We start from the raw sequence: 17,427 nt of genomic DNA on the forward strand, positions 1-17,427 counted from the left end.
ATAACTACTTACTGGAGAGTAGCATTGAAATCTCCATTAATATAGAGAACTACTTACTGGAGAGTAGCACCGAAGTCTCCAGAAAAATGAATAACTACTTACTAGAGAGTAGCATTGAAGTCTCCATGAATATAGATTACTTACTGAAGAGCTACATTGAAGTTTCAAGAAAAATGGATAACTACTTATTGGAAAGTAGCATTGAAGTCTCCATGAATAAAGGTAACTACTCACTGAAGAGCAGCTTTGATGTTTCAAGAAAAATGGATAACTACTTATTAGAAAGTAGCATTGAAGTCTCCATGAATAAAGATAACTACTCATTGAAGAGTTGCATTGAAGTCTCCAGAAAAATGGATAACTGCTTACTGGAGAGTAGCATTGAAGTCTCCATGAATATAGATAACTACTTACTAGAGAGCAGCATTGAAGTCTCTATGGATATAGATAACTACTTACTGGAAAGTACCATTGAAGTCTCCTGAATAAATGGATAACTACTTACCAGAGAGCAGCATTTAAGTCTCCAGGAAATTGGATAACTATTTACTGGAGAGCAGCATTGAAGTCTCCAGAAAAATGGATAACTACTTACTGGAGAGCAGCATTGAAGTCTCCAGAAAAATGGATAACTACTTACTGGAGAGCAGCATTGAAGTCTCCAGAAATAGGCATAACTACTTACTGGAGAACAACATTGAAGTCTGCTACTTTCTAATCATGAGAGAATGAGTTAGGTGCTATGAATGACCTACCTTGACCAAACCAAAACCCCCTCCTAAAAAGAATTAAGAACAAGAAGCAAGATATTAAAATATTAACGGTTGACTTTGAAGCAAAGGCAAACAGAACTTATTAGGCTGCAGTTCCAGAGCTTTGTAAAAGAGGGGAAAGAATAGTCATGTGACCGTTGAAATATTGGGATTACTCATTTCCCCACACCCAGAGAAATTTCCATCTTGGTTACTCTGATGAGAAGTGGCTCGAATAAAAAACAAATATGAGTGACACACTGGATACAAAAGTTCCTTTATACATCTGGTGGTCTACAATTTTTACCCAAAGCCTTCCACATCATAACCTGTCAATGGCTATCACGATTCCCTTTATGAAATTATATTTGTAGGTCTTGGTATTTGCGGTTTATAATCTCATTACTTTATAAATAGATGGATTGTGTAAATCCAAAGCGTATTTCCATTCAAATAATTATGCTCTGAAATTGACACCGAATAATGATCTACCATGAACAAAAGTAGGATTCCAGCAAACGCCTGCAGCAGCCACACCTCAATGGAACGAAGGTGGACGATTATGATTAATCAGGACTGAATATGATTTTCACCATTGCAATTTTTATTACTCTGTTACTATACTATTTTCCTGTTTGTTGAACAAAAACTCATTTCATTGGTAATGTGAACTATTATTCGTATATCATTAACATATCTACAATAGTGATTGGAAAATATGAGCATCGGCATCCAATACCTCGACCATTCACAACAGGCTTCATTGCTGTGTTACCAGACCATTCTCATGAAACAGAAGGGGACGGGGTAGAGGAATACTTTCAGGCAACTGCACCTACATGGGAATATTAAAAAGTTCTAGATCATCAAACCGACTGACGTAACATTTAAGGTTACAAAATCATCCAGAAAAGTTTACCATGGTTTCAAAGTAGCCGTTTTCTTTAAACACTCGCAAAGAGAAAACAAAACTATCATCCAGAAAACTTTGCCATGGTTTCAAAGTGGCCGTTTTCTTTAAACATCATTCAATTTGTCAATCACGTCGAACATACAAGCTTGGCGTTCCTGCTGCAGTTTTCATTATAATTTCTAAAACCCTAATTTTTACCAGAAGAGACCATATCGCCTTATTTCCTTTGGTTGCCCTTCTTCCATCTTCCTCGTGCGGCGTCAATAAACCTCGTCGTTGCGGCGGCAGTGAGAACTAACAAATCAAATTCTTCTTCGTATTTTTTTTTTTTTTTTTTTTTGAGGTTTCATATTCATCCTGTGAAAACTTAAAAGCTGTTCCCTTACATTATCAATTTTTAAGCGATAAGATTCTGCTGCTATCCAATACATTTTCATTAACATCGATGTGTCAGGCTGAATTTAGCGAAATCAACGTGAAGGATAACGGTGCTAAACATGAAGTTTAAACGTGCTGGGAAAGACGTCGACTAATATACTGTCAGGAGTCTTTCAGTGAACAGTAACACCTGTAATACCAATTGCTTGGTTTGTAACATCCTCAGGTTTACAATGCTTTTTATTTATTTATTTATTTTTTTTTTAGTTTAAAGCTCGCTCATATTTTGTTGTTGCATCTCTTTCTCTTTGATCACGCCTAATAATTGCAAAACGACTGGATTCAGCAAACAACAACAATACAGGAACGAGGCTCAAAGCCGTCACAAAGCAACTTTTGCGTTGTTGCGATTTTAAGATTACCGGGCAGCCTGTTGCATCACGAACTTCAAAAGGTGATGCATAATTTTTTGCAAGACGATTTTTCACTCTTACTGTGCTCTCTCTTCTACCGAAGTGACGTGAATGCCTCTGAACTATCCTTGAAAAGCGCTTCAAGACCTAAAATATTTACCTTAGGAATCAAAGCGTTAAAAAGTAAGTTTTTTTTTTTTTTAATCAGTTGATCGGAAAGCCGTCAACAGTCAATGCTAAATCTGTCCGCACTTCGTTGCCTTCCACATCCTACTGTATTCGGGGCAGTGAAGAAGAGTTGCTGCAGTAAGAAATTATTTTCAATCCTTGGAATATGAAGCAGATAGGACAGGTGCCAATGAGTTCGTTATCGCCTTTTTTTTTTTTTTTTTTTTTTTTTTTTTTTTTTTTTTTTTTTTTTTTTTTTTTTGTTTTTTTTTTGCATATATTTTTTTCTGATTTTGAAATTCATCGCTGCATATTTTTTTCTACATAAAGAATAATTCCAGTAACAGGTATTTATAAACAGAATATCATTTCTCCATTTTATCGCTTATTACATAATGAGTCCCCATCGTAGTCAACATAGTTTGCGAACTAAATGAAAAGATGGAGAAACCATCTCTTGAGACAGCGTGACCTTAACCTTTAAAAGACATTTTTAAGCTTCCTCCCCGATCATTGCTGCTGGTTATGCTAATGTAGGACAATAATGGATTTAAATGTAAAAGTATTCATGGGTCTTTCCAAAGTGGTCTGTTTCAGATTAATGCCATTTAAAAACAAGAAGCGTTTAGGATTGTTTACATTCTTTGAGAATAACGACGTTTTACTTAAACCGTGAGTATATGATAATGATAATAACTGACGTTACAACATGTACCATTCGTATAAGTTTCGCGTGAAACAAACAATAGAAAATTTCGTGGAAATTTATCAATTAGACGTTCCCTAGTTTGTTCCCATCATGTGGAATTAAAGAAAAAATGGAAAGGTGGTGTTTCACTGCAGTTTCTCGAAAGGAAACTTCAGTTGGAGACGCATTGCCTCTCCATTTTGAAATGGAACTTTTCCCATTAAACTTTTACCGATGGAATGCACTATAAGCAAATAGTCTTATTTCATAGAATCTGTTCTCGTATGCAAATTTTCCGTGATGTGATAGGTAAGGAAGCATTCGATTTTGAGCTGGGAATGTGATGTATTTAGCTCTGATGATCATCTCTCGGATAAACGATAAAGATGATAGATGTTTTTTCTTATTTTTTTAACGATTCACATTTTCAAGATGATTTTATTTCCAGACACTGCTGTGACTATTTAACATCTCGAGTGTCGTATTGGTAGACAGGAGTTTTCCATAAACAACTGCTAACTCACCCACCCCCACCGTGGAAAATATCGAAGGCAAGTAAAGGAAAGACCAATGTATGAATGCATGTATTTACACGTACTTTTATGTAAAACGTTAGTACACTAATATTGACCTCCTTCAAAGCCGTTTAAAATTGGGTCAGCTTCCGTCTTTAACGAGGAGTCACATGGATTCCTCGAATGAAATTCAGATACGGAGTCTAGGGTTGCCGTTTTGAGGAATAAAATTCTTCACTTTGCCTTTTCGTGTTTTATTATGAAAATAAAGTTATAAATCATATCCTGCTTATTTATAGAAATGAATTTTATTAAAATCCTAGTGACATGTAGTTTTTTTCTTACGTCACGGAAAATAATTCTACATCGGAAAATACGCATCCTAACCATTAAATCATAACTAACGTAAAAAAAAAATCATAACTGCTTATGGTAACACTACTAAAAGCCAATGTTGTGAATAAAAAACGGTATCGCTGATACGGACAGTTCGTTCATACAAATTAAACATGCTATGAAGCTGCCGTGAATTCTCAGTAAACAATTTAGACGAAGGCTCTTGGAAAATTATTTCCATACTTATAGGAATATGAATTAAAAAGGAGCTCTCTCTCTCCTCTCTCTCTCTCTCTCTCTCTCTCTCTCTCTCTTATGATGACTGTTAGATAATTTGGAACATGAATTTTCCTAGAATTAAATTTTAAAATACAAGTGTTTCTATAAAAAAAAATAAAAAAAAAAAATAAACATTTATTAAGTTCTGTGAAAGATTTTTTTTTTCAAAATTGACGTCAGTCGTAAAAAGTTTAATATGGCTATTGAAAAAAACGTAACACCTTCTTCAAGTGTTGATGTATATTACGGTTTGTTTGTTTTCTCTCTCAGCCAATCAGAGTCGTTTTCACCTTCTCAGTTTGAAGGGAGTTGTGTGGACTTTTCTGATTGGCTGTAAACTACTCAGAAGGTTTTCAGTCAGACTGCCGTGAGGGATGAGTTCGACGGCGCATTTTTTACCTTGTGCTTATAATGTTGTGACTAAATAATCGAGGTAAGTGGTGATATGAAAAAGACTTTGTGGTCACCAAGAAGTTTTTGCAAGAAATGCTTCCAAGAGTCATCGTTGTTGCTTTTCTGAGGACTGTACTGAGGAAATTTGTCAACTAATGAGATGGCGCGTTTATAAAGTTCCACTGAAGCTATTGCATTCCAATACGTCATATTCTGCTTCCTGGGTTATGCAGGAGGAAACTGGAAGGAGAGATCCGGCTATAATAAAGTAAGGGATGGTCACAGTATAGGCTCCGCTTAGTAGTAGGCATTCGATAACTAATTTTGTGATGTTCCTGAATCATATCCTATAGATCATTTTGCAACAAAAGTGGTTGGAATGTTTCAAGCCGTTGACATTTTGTTTTGTTTCTGTATACACAGGCTGCTGAAGCATTTTTCCGAACTCAGTATATTCAGTGGATGATGTTCGGGTGCCTCGTCGGGTTCATGCTCACACGAGAAGCCCGCAAGTGTCTTTTTTTTACCTGTGGGTGAGAAAAGTGGTCTATGTAAATGGAACAGAGATACTGATAGGCTAGGAAGCCGAATCCTTTGAAACCCCTTTGTCCATGTCAGTCAAGGAGTTGGTGTGGAAACAGCGAAGCATAGTGTGTTTTTAGACACGACAGGAATCATAATGTGTGCTCCTCTCTTGTAGAGATGGTCATTCTTTAATGAAATCATTTAATCGTGCTCAAGGTGGTACCCCGAGTTGAATAAGACAACTTAGCAACGGGAAAAACGAGGTTGTGTTAAACTGGCCAAAATATTCGTAAGGAGTTGGACTGTTGTTGACACTTTAAGGGTAGAGAGTTGTAGCTTTTAGGTGTTCGGTAATTCTATAAGCAATAACTCCTCACGGACTGCAAGTAACGGTCCGCGAATACAACAGCCACTAGGGATTGGAGAGTTAAATGTATTTCGCTGTTCCAGTACTATGGTAGATTCGCATCAACCCTGCATTTGATGTCTAGGCCAGTCCCTTACGACGCTCCTGATTGGCTGTTGATAAGCAAGTCACAGGGCTGTTAACTCTGTTCTCTCGAGAGTTCACATAGGCAGGATGTATGTTCCACCTCTCCTGAAAGACTTATCCCTCAGGAGAGGTGGAACATAGATCCTACCCATGTGAACTCTCGAGAGAGACTGAGTGTTTCCAGCCCAGTGATTGGCTTATCAACAGCCAATCAGGAGCGTCGTAAGGGACTGGCCTAGACATCATATGCACGGTTGATGAGAATCTACTATAGTCCCTTGGGTTTAATTACAGTCGATCCCCAAAAAATAACGATACGTTATTAATAAGCATTTTAAATACAATATGAAACTGTAATTTTTAACAACAACAAAAAACCGACGCGTAGTTATTACATAGATCTACCGGGTATTCTCCAAGACTGCATGCAGGATTTTTGCACGGGGATCCCAGAGGTTTTCATAAAGTGAACGCGTTCAATGGGAGTTCTAGGTGCCACTGATACTTGATTAATTGTAAGAGTAATGTAGGAACTCTGTAAATCAATACGAATTTGGATTCTGGTTAGATTTTTAAAGTGATTTAGTTGCCATTGATTTTGAATGTTTTCTCGAAATAAGTAACGTACACTTACTATTTGAAATTGAAATTATTGACATATATTGTTAATTGCAGCAAATTATCATAGAAATAACACTTTGGTTTTCCATTCATTAATTCTAAGAATAATGATTTTTAATGAAACAAAGATTCCTAATATAATTTTCTTATTGACATGGGTCAATAAGATGAAATATGTGAAATTTTGAGTAGTATTTGCTAGGTGCACTGTGTGCTAGAGTTTTAGGAAGAAAGAGCCGGCTACTCAACTCCACAGTCCTGCAGGTTCAAACACTAATGAAGAATAATAAAAATATTAATCCTTTTGTACGTCATTAAATATGAATGTTTATAATTGTTTAGGTATGTGCTGATGAAACTCAACACATGCTAAATGAATTTAAGAAAATTGTCAGGGTTTGACCTTTAATAATTCCATACGAATCCCAACTTGTTGAAATGCTTGACCTAAATACTAGTTGTTTTTTTATTGTCATTTTGATTTTTAGGCCGTATGTGCCAGACCCAAAATGAAAGAAAAGCTTTGATAACTTGAGTGTTTTCTTTAGATGACAGGAGATAGTGGTTGCTCTTATGGCTGTTCAGCCAGTGGAGGTAATATAGGTAAAAGGAGCAGCCTTTTTTCCCTTTTTTTTTCGTCGTAGTTATGACCTTCCCTCACTACTCGAGACAGTTTTCAAAACAGTATTTGTGCAAAGGTAAATAGCCTTGGACTGATCAAAAACCTCTATATCAGAGCTTTATGTTAGTGCAATAGTTCATTATTTGAGTGAGGAAGCGCCAGTTATCATCCGAAGCAGGACAATCCATCTAAAGAACCTTTCCCAGCCAGTATTGAATACGCGATCTGATGTCGTTTCAACGTCTATGAGTATGAGGACTGAGAAGAAGCAATACACCACCTGAAGCATAACTACAGGTAAAAACGTGGATAACTACAGGTTAATGTGACCAAGATACGGGAATGCAAAATTAAGTTCAGTAAGTTGACCCAGGAACTAAACTGGCGGGAAAACTCAGTATTGAGACATTTAAGAGCAATGAATTACTTTTCCATGCAAAAACATTAAAAGTTATAGTACTGAAGAATAATTTTTTTTTATAAAACTATAAACTGTAACTCACAAATAGAATCCCCAAATGGACTAAAGCGCAGAGATGTAGGCACCAAAAATAAACGAGAGTATTGATGATTATATTGATGAGAGAGAGAATGTCTTAACTTTAATTCCATACGAATTATGTCATTCCTGATTGAAAATGAATGCCCCGAGTTGTACATGTGCTAGAATTTATTTTGACAAAGATTTCATTAATATTTTCTCAGAGCCAAAGTATATAATTTATTAGCTAACACAATTCGGCGTTTGTCACAGAAGTCCTGTAATTTGGATATGGTTTTGTACTGTACCTCAGCCATTAAGGGACCAGTTGTAGCTACCTCCAACCAGTCGGGCGTTGGTTTCTGCTTTGCTTAAAAGGATTGACAAGGACGCTTATGATTAGTTCAGGGGTTGCTGAAGTTGAAAGCAGTCCTTTCAGAGAATAAAATAAGGGGTCGGGAAAGAACGTCTTTCGAAATCCAGCCATTTGTTACATAAGAGGTTTGTAACTAAATGTGTGAAACTTTTAACTGGTATGAAATTGAGTGAAGCTTTGCCATTTCTCTGCATCTGTTGAGCTATAATTGATTTATCTTCCTAATTAATGACATATGAAGCCATTTAGTCTGAAAGTTCGAGAGGTCCGAAGAAGCGGTCGACGGTTTTCAACAGAGAAAATAAATTTACGGTCATCATGAATGCGAGGAATGCTTCTTGGAAGAAGCAGAAAGGAGTGATTTAGCGAGTATTTTTCTTGAGACATTTAGAGTGATTTAAGAGCAACACTGCACGATTTATTGAGCAATATTTCTTGAAGGGGTAGCAGAGTGATTTATAGGTAGTAAGGTGAAGGCCAGGTTTCCACACATGATTTCGCAGCCACCCAGTCAGCCTTCAGCTGATCGAACGAGAGGGGCCGGTGTTGTTATAGTGTGTTCATGCATAACCGGTCTTGGGGGGCGGGGGGCGGGGCTAGGACCCACGTAGAGTCTTGGTGGAGGGAACTATTCTTGCATTCCCGACGTTTAGGGCGCAAGTGATGATATCCACTAGTTTCTCACACCGTGCCACATGAAAGCTGGAATAAACATACTTTACTGCACAGTCTGCGGACAATTGAATGATAATTTCATTACAGATACTCTTAATTTAAAGAAAAATGGTCTGAAATGTCTGATGGTCTTGTTGATATTCCAAAAGCATCAAATCGTTGAATACCTTGCACAAGGAAAGCTGCGTTTCAAAGTTTTATTGGAACATAGAGAATATCATTGGCATTTACTTGAAACTGCAATGGAATTTTAATGTTTTATCTCTCGCAGAGTGGTGCCTTTGGCCTAATGAACAATGTCTGATGCTTACAAGGAAAGGCAAATAAGTTGGGAGAGTTTCTTCAAACGTTCATAATATTTCCATTCTGAATTTTTCCACTTAATACGTAGCCCGATTCTCGAGGTCCTCTGAACATGTCACAACTCCTTGAACAGCACTGAAGTCTTTCGAAGGATGATGACTTGTTTATATTGTGTAAAGTGTAGTGACCGAAAATGTACTAATCATATACCAAAATGGAAGTAAATGTATCATCAGCAGTAAATTGGGCTTCAACTCGTTTCGTTTATGGTGATTGAATCTGTTATGACTTGCACTATTTTAAACAAAAACTTTTTTTCAAAGTAATAACTGGTGCATATTTCCGAGACTTGCATTTCGGGTAGATTGCATCATAATTATGTAACTGAGAAACTCGTCAATAGAGAAAGGAGTAACTCGTCAGTTTTTCAAGCAAGATTCGTCCATTGCACATCCGAAACTTAAAGATTAAAGTCCACATTTAAACCATTTATGACTATACTGTTTTTTTTTTTTTTCATCTGTCCACCCACCTGTGGTGTTTGCGTATGGTAACGCTGCATCCCGGGCTTTAGATAGATACGTTATGTGTAAGTTTTAGGTAAATAAAAGGATATCTGGGCGTACATTTGCAACTGAAAAGTGTTTCAATAATTTACTGTATGCGAATTACACCGTTAGTATTCGAAATAGGGTTATTATTATTGTTGAATGTAAGCTGAATGTAACTATCTAAAGCCCGGGACGCAGTGTTACCATACGCAAACACTACACGCTGGTGGACAGATGGAAAAAAACCGAGTATAGTTAGCAGGAACACTAGGACACTTGTATGGGCGCAGAAAACCTGGTAGACTGGAAAAAAAAATGTAAAGATCTCATAGTATTGAATACCGACAAATTCGTCTTGGTGCAGTAAAATTAATAAGGGTATGTAACCTCGATAGAATGGAGTGCTTCATTTCAAAACTTCTCCTCCTGTAAAACTTGAGTCTTTCCAATTCTGACACACAGCTTCTGTAAGTTCAGTGGTGCCGTTTTTTCTTCACATTGGCTTTTAGCAGTGTTACCATATGCAGTTCATCTGATTTTTTTACGTTATTTATGATTTAATGTTTAGAATGCGTATTTTTCGATGTAGAATTATTTTCCGTGATGATAGAAAACTGCACGTCACTAGCTTAACATAAAGTGTTTTTGACGAAGACAAATAAAGGATTTCAATAATATTCATTCGTATAAGTAAGCAGGATGTGTTTTATAGCTTTATTTTCATAATAAAACATAAAAAGGCAAAGTGAAGAATTTTATTCTTCAGTGCCGTGGCCTGTGGTCGAAAAAGCCACGGGGGGTTGCCAGATGTCACCGGAAAGCCACACTAATAGACGAAATTCCTCAAAACGGCAACCCTGTGTGTAACTATCCTCCATATCACAAGTGCAGTATGGAAGAAACCCCTTCACATATCTGGCTTAATCTAGGTAAGATACCGCATTCGATGTTGTTATAATGAGAAGGGTTATTCTCCGTCTCCATTTCATTTCATGTTTTTGACCTATGGAAAACAGGCTACAGATTGGTCAAATTTTAGATGGGTAGTTTTGGCAGGGGGGAAGGTTAGAAGTTTTTCTTCAGGGTTTGCATAGGAATTTTCATTTAAGTAAAGAAACGACACAGTACCACACACATAATATCTTATTGAATCACTTTTCTCTTTCGGGTTATTGTAGCTTTCACTTATGAAATATTTTATCAGGTAGTTTTCCTTCCATTTTCTACCTATTCCTGTCTATTATTTATTGGGCAGATTCATCACTCACTATGCTTACATAGATCCAACAGTTTTAACCCATTTCTGTCTAGTTCCATAGACGATTAGTTCAGGGTAGTCCATGGAGAGACCAAACGGACAGTGTTGGTTGGTTGATTTAGACTTGATGGAAACTTCCGGCCCTTCCGGGCTCCGTTTAACTAAAAGGTGGGGTCGGGAAGAGTCGGGGGGATAGGGTGGGTGTTAGTGCTGAACGTAGGTTTGAAAGAGTGCACGTTCAGTTTTAGTCGAGTGGCACTGAAAGTTGTCTTTAAAATCAAGAATTATCTGAAAGTTGTTTTACCCTGCAGATACGTCTTTTCCTTCCCGTATAGTAGTGCCGTCATTGCATCCCATGTGGTGCACTGTAGGCACTACGTAAGGTTCTTTGGAGCGTCCCTTCGGTCCCTAGCAGCAATCCCTTTCATTCCTTTTACTGTTCTCTTTCTTCGTCTTGCCCCCCCCCCCCTCCACCTCCTGTCAACAAATGGAGTCCTAGTGCAACAGTGAGGTTTTCCTCCTGTTTACACCTTTCAGGCCCTTTTGCTATCAATTTCCGTTTCAGGGCTGAATGACCTCGCAGGTCCAAGTGCTTGGACTTTGGTCTAAATTCTATATACTATTCTTTGCCTCTTCCTAACTCTTCGCTGAAATTTCCTTTCAACTCTTTTGGGCAGTCCTTTGTTTTTATGGCATTTTTTTTTCTAGCACAACGATGGTCCTTTAACACCCGTTTCTTGTTTTTTTTAAAGTTACTGAATGTTTGCTCTTAAAACCTGTAAGTTTTGGCCTTACATTAAGACCCTATCAGGCTTATATTTTGAAATTTATAGGTTTTGGTCTTACATTAAGACCCTATCAGGCGAATTATATTTTGAAACTTATAACATTTATACATTAAGACCCCATCAGGCTTATTATATTTTGAAATTTATAGGTTTTGGCATTACATTAAGATATCAGTCTTTTTATGTTTCTACTCGGTAACTGTTAGTTGCATTTTTCATTCAAGAATAGAGTTTCTTGATGACATAACTAGGTTACGTATACCATAGAAGTATGGTTGATGTTGGGTCCAAGTGTGATTGCCTGACAGTATAAATTTAATCCTGGGTGGCATTCCTCGAATCGGATTTAGTTGTTATCGCTAGCAGTTGATTGATGAGGCTTGTATGTATAGTCGTTATGCTAGAATAACTCCTACTATGATAAGAATTTGAGTATCCCTGAAACATTTAATTTGTGTAATATCTAGGCCTAACCCAGATATTTTTGGTTTAGTGTGATAATTCCATAAAATCTTAGATGTCAAACAAGCCTGGGTATATCACTAATAGATGGGAAAAAATCCTCAAAAACCAGTATCCATTAAGCCCAACTGCTTATGCCAAGCGCAGGACCAGATAATTTCTCTGAAAAGATATGATGAGAATAATGTGATGAAGAGAATCATTTGCTTTGACTGTGTTGGTCAGTTTGTATATGAGATGGAGATGAGCGCTGCCCCTAAAGCACAGATATTGTGACACCATATACTATATAGTATCGCTCATCCAGTGGTTTACCAGTTACGAATCTTGTATTTCCATCTGTCTGTAGCCATCACTTGAACCGCTACCCGGACTTGAAAAGTTTTTCATGATAAGCCCTAATCACCATGCTTTATGGATAATGCCAAGCAACTATGTTACATTTTTTTATAAAAAAAAATTTGTACTAGAAGTTTCTGTAATTTCGGCTTGTGTGATTGGTAACAGAAAAGATCTTGTCGTATAAGCGTACTGTTATGATATTCTCCACACAGCAATGCTGTGTCAAATGGGGTACCGTATTATCGTACACCTTCGGCTCCCTAAACGGCCTTCGGGAAGGGGGCATTCTCTCTCCATACCTGTATACGTACACAGATGCCTTGAATGTCAAACTGAACTCACTCCCAATCGGATGCACTGTCAATGAAACAACTATAAACAACCTCTGTTAGACCGACGATATGGTTCTGATTTCCCCATCAGTGCATGACCTCCAACAGCTCATCGACACTTGCCGCCAATATGCAGAGGAATTTGATATAATCTACAACGAAACCAAGACCCAGTGCATGTCGCTGCTCCCGAGATCGCATAAGCATATTGCAGAACCACAAATTTTCCTCTTTCCTCGGAAACCATCGGCTGGAATTTGTGCGCGAATTTCCGTATTTGGGTCACATTATCACCGACGACCTAAAAGATACGGCAGACATTGAACAGAGGCGTCGTAAACTATGTGCAACTGGCAACATGATTGCAAGGAGGTTTGCCTTCTGTCACCGAGACGTGAAACTGCTGCTCTTCCGCTCGTACTGCTGCAGTATCTATGGGTGCTCCCTCTGGACGGACTATACCCGAGAGACCATGAGACGTATCACTGTTGTACACAATGACATTCTGAGATGCCTCACAAACACTCCACGCTACCACTCCGCCCCACAGATGTTCTTAGAAAACCACCTGGACAATTTAAAAATCATTGTTAGGCGAACAATGTCCAGTCTGGTAATCCGAGTAAGAAACAGCAGCAACTCGCTCATACAAAGCATCCTAAGGAGTGCAGCAAGAAGATGATCTAAATTGTGGGAAAGATCGGAAAATGAGGCCATTGTCCCCTAAAGGACTTATTCTCTGTACTGGCAAGATGTCATCTGCAGATTTTGTCATTATTATATTTATTGCTGATATTTTATTTTTTCATTATTACTGTGATTACTATCAAGTTAGTTTTTTTTTTCTACGTTCAATTTTCGTATTTAGCCTTATGGACCTGACTACTGTAACCACCTAAGGTCTCTAGTTGAAATTTAAGTTATATAATCTGTGCACTAACTGTTATAACTCTCGATGCATTTTTTTCTCACCAATATTATTACGGTTATTACCAGTATTATGATCACTATCTTTTATGCTACCTCAGCTATTTTGTGGATAAGTACCGATTACTCATTTTTATTATCATGATATCTCATATATCTAGATTGTGTATGTTACTGTGTATTTTGTATATTCAATGTATTTGGCCCTGAGCTGAAATAGATATTATTATTATTATTATTATTATTATTATTATTATTATTATTATTATTATTATTATTATTATTATTATTATTATTATTATTATTATTATTATTATTATTCTTTATTTTCCAGGACCAATCTTGAGGAGCTCATGTGTCTTACCGTTTCTTGGACAAAGTAGATGTATGTGCCGAGGGAGTATTCTGCTTCCGTCAACAACACACGATTCCCCCAGCTGTGGAGTGTTTGATATATTGCTGCAGATCTCTGTGTAAGGCTTTCCAAACATTCGCTTTGAATGGTCGCTGAAGATTGCAGCGACCAAGCCTTGGCAGCGACTGCGGCAAAATGTGTTAAAAGGTACAGGGAATGAACGGAATTGACTACTGCTTTAGTTTCCTCCGTTAAGTATTCACTTACCAACATTGGGTTATAACTCGAGTCTGTACATTGCAAACCTACTGCTCAGTTTCTCCAACAGGATATAATCGGACAGTAATGGAATACAAGGGATACCTTAGAAAATTTTTTGCCACGAGTAATCTCCATATTTCAGTCATCATCGTGAGTATGGTATATATTCAATTTATTGTAACCTTAAGAATGTATAACAAAGGTAATTTTTTTTGGAGATCTAATGATTTTATTCAAACGTATGTATTTGTTTTCAAGATTATTTAATGCGTTATTTTCGACGTACTGATGTAGGCCAGCAATCACACAACAGCTGATAAATATTGCTTGCTTATTATGGGATATATCACAATAGCAGTGAAGCATTTACCCAATTAAAATTAAGATATGTCCACAGCATGTATTTTCATGACGTAAGCGCATCATGTATTTTAAAATGCTTAAAGACTTCATCCTCGAATGACCCACTTACTCAAGTACGAACTTTGTGAAGTATTTTGCCATTTTATGCTATACTCGTCTATAAATATTTACTTCGTCAAGAGTTTTATCATCAATTTGTCTGGTTTGTTCAAATTGATATTGACCATAATTCTGTTAAGTAATGACAGCATCCTACTATTTTAGTATCTTATATGAAAGGAAATTTGTTTCTTAGATTGGGCCATTTTTCACTCCAGGTATTACGGTACGGTTATTTGATAGGCTATAATAGTTTCCTACAAACTGCAGTTATCACTTTCCAGCTGAAACTTTGGGATAAGTCTCAATAAATTGGAGGCGAATCAATATTTAATAGAAATGGGGATGGTATGTGGTTCCACTACGTGTTTCTCCTCGGTTCTCACCAAATTTTCTTTTGATGGCGTAACACCAAGCGCATAGTTTTTCAAACTTATTAATGATAATGACAACAATAACAACATTACATCTTGAGTCAAATTCGAGACACTGCAAATGATTACAAGTAAATGCTAAGAGTAAAATCAAAAGTGGGAGGTTTGGGGTGAGTTTATCATGAACAATCTTGGGAAGCTACACTTTCCCATTTTGATGTGGCCTTAAATATTCTTTTAAGTAATTAGTCATGAAATTGATAGCCGTGCTGTTAACGGATGTTGCTCTCCCTCCAGTGGGCATAATTCTGCAGATGATGATAACGTCTCCCCCTTCCACCCCCGCGCGCGCTCTCTCCTCTCTCTCTCTCTCTCTCTCTCTCTCTCTCTCTCTCTCTCTCCACACACACACACACACACACACAGTTGTATGCTGAATTACAAAATTTAGTTTTAATCATTAGTTTACGAATGGCGTTAATTATTTTGTTTAATTTTCAGATCTCGACCGAGAGCCAAACACTCTTGGAAGATTGCATTATCAAGTTCCCGTCGTTGGACAAACATCGGCGCATGAGAGGATAACAACATTAAAGTAAGATCATCATAAATGTTTTGATTCCTGCTGTTAACACTTATATTTGTATCCTCTAACCAGGACCCTGCCTCTAACATACTCGTATGATCTATTAAATCTGTGGCTTTAGGTGATTAACACCTTGGGTTAGAATTCCTGTTTGGATGTAGTAGTTAGTATGTATATAATAGTAAAAGGTATTAAAATGGCTATAAACTTTGATATTAAACCTCAACACAGTATCAAAATGACTAATTTATGGTTGAAGAGCAACTCTGCTTACTAAAACTAACTATAGCAAATCACTGGATTAAACATTCGAAGTACTATGCAAAGATGGAAGGCTTGTTTACACAGGTATTGGCTGTTTTTCTAGTATGTTCTTATAGTTATAGCTTTCAAAAAGTAGATCATTGTTCTGGACAGAATGAAAGGGGCATTGAAGGGGACAGATTCCAAGGAAGGTATTGTCAAGTGAAAAGTGCTAAAAGCTGGTGAAATAAGAGCTTAATGGTGGCTTGATTTTGGCCATCACAATAGCCACGAGCAATGTCGAATAATTATGTCCAAGAATAAATAAGATAAATGAAGTAGACTGCCAGAAAGGAAAGAATTTTGAATGTATTAAAGTTACTGTAGGACAGGATAAGTGTAAATCTGAAACTTTAAAGTCGTACGTCTGAACAGACGAGAGGTGTAAGGTTAGTGATTAATTTACCCTTTTGGGTGTGACTGGCTGATTTTTGTTAGAAAGGAACAGGCTGAATAAGTGCTCAAGATAAGTTATTTATCCAAGAGTCTGACCATTGAATATTTTTCACAGTCAACTTTATCATTTGAATATCTTTCACGCGCAACTCATTTCTTTGAAATATAATGGTTGTCATTTCTTTCCGTTTCGAATTTTATTTTACAAAAATATTGTATTTGCCTATGGTCTCAGTTGATAAAAGTAATGAATTGACCACTTTGGGAGGTGTTTATGATGTTCGGTGCTTTGACACTTGAAATGTATTATATACAATAAATAAAGTTAGAATAAACGCTTATACATCCATAAAGAAACTGTTTTCCTTTCTATCGACGATGAACAGGATGTTCCTGTATTTCTATGACACAAACAGAAGCTGATTTTCCCTCTCCAAATCAAACAGAACCGATCATCATCAGTATTAACGTTTCTCTTCCTTTGATATGGTTAAGTGTGAAGTGAACGCGCGCTCTCCACTCCCGTCTTGTGGACTGTCAGGTTGAATAACCATCTGATCATTGCTCCTTTTCCCTGGTTTTCTGGGCCTTGGTAGAAGTCTTCCTCCTGCTACTTCTGTGTCAAGTGGATTTTTTACTATTCCCTACTTCTATCTCGTGTCCAAATCAAGTTATTCTTTCAATATCAGTCAATTTCCTAGCCGCTGGACGTCAAATATTCTAATCTCATCCTCATTTTTTTTACATAAATTTTTCAGTGGTACTTGGCCTAGAACCTTAGAATTGCAAAAGTACACCTTTTCAACTTCATGTAATTTGTTAGCACCCTTATTGCTGCTTCATGCAGTGAGTAGCACAGGCTTTATTGACCTTGCAAGTCTTTGTTGCACTTACAGGGTTTAGCATTCTCTGTTCACTACGTCCAGGCTGCTACTATATCTTTTCCTACTGCTCTCTCAATGCCTGCTTCACCGTTCAGTATCCCATAGGCCCCAGAATTCCTTAACCACTACAAAGACTTGCTCTTCTACCTCAGCATGGCATCTCGCCTTTTCTCTTCTCCATTGGTTTCTTTGGTATATTTTGGACATCAGAAATC

General features: G+C 37.2%; 2 long non-coding RNA genes across 3 annotated transcripts in view; both read left to right on the forward strand.

The window, feature by feature from the left end:
• LOC135196052 (uncharacterized) overlaps window positions 1-3,864 on the forward strand; it is a 271,313-nt gene extending 267,449 nt beyond the window's left edge. Inside the window, exon 3 of the long non-coding RNA XR_010310303.1 lies at window positions 3,761-3,864. This is a non-coding gene — a long non-coding RNA (uncharacterized LOC135196052). The remainder of the gene's footprint in view (window positions 1-3,760) is intronic.
• An 879-nt stretch (window positions 3,865-4,743) lies between these two features.
• Window positions 4,744-17,427, forward strand: part of LOC135196053 (uncharacterized) — a 20,770-nt gene continuing 8,086 nt past the window's right edge. Inside the window, exons 1-3 of one of the 2 annotated variants that reach the window (XR_010310304.1) lie at window positions 4,744-4,875; window positions 13,926-14,357; window positions 15,545-15,638. This is a non-coding gene — a long non-coding RNA (uncharacterized LOC135196053). The other variant, XR_010310305.1, reaches the window with a different exon arrangement.

The sequence above is a fragment of the Macrobrachium nipponense genome, chromosome 17 (genome assembly GCF_015104395.2).
Source record: "Macrobrachium nipponense isolate FS-2020 chromosome 17, ASM1510439v2, whole genome shotgun sequence".
NCBI classification, from domain to species: Eukaryota; Metazoa; Arthropoda; class Malacostraca; order Decapoda; family Palaemonidae; genus Macrobrachium; species Macrobrachium nipponense.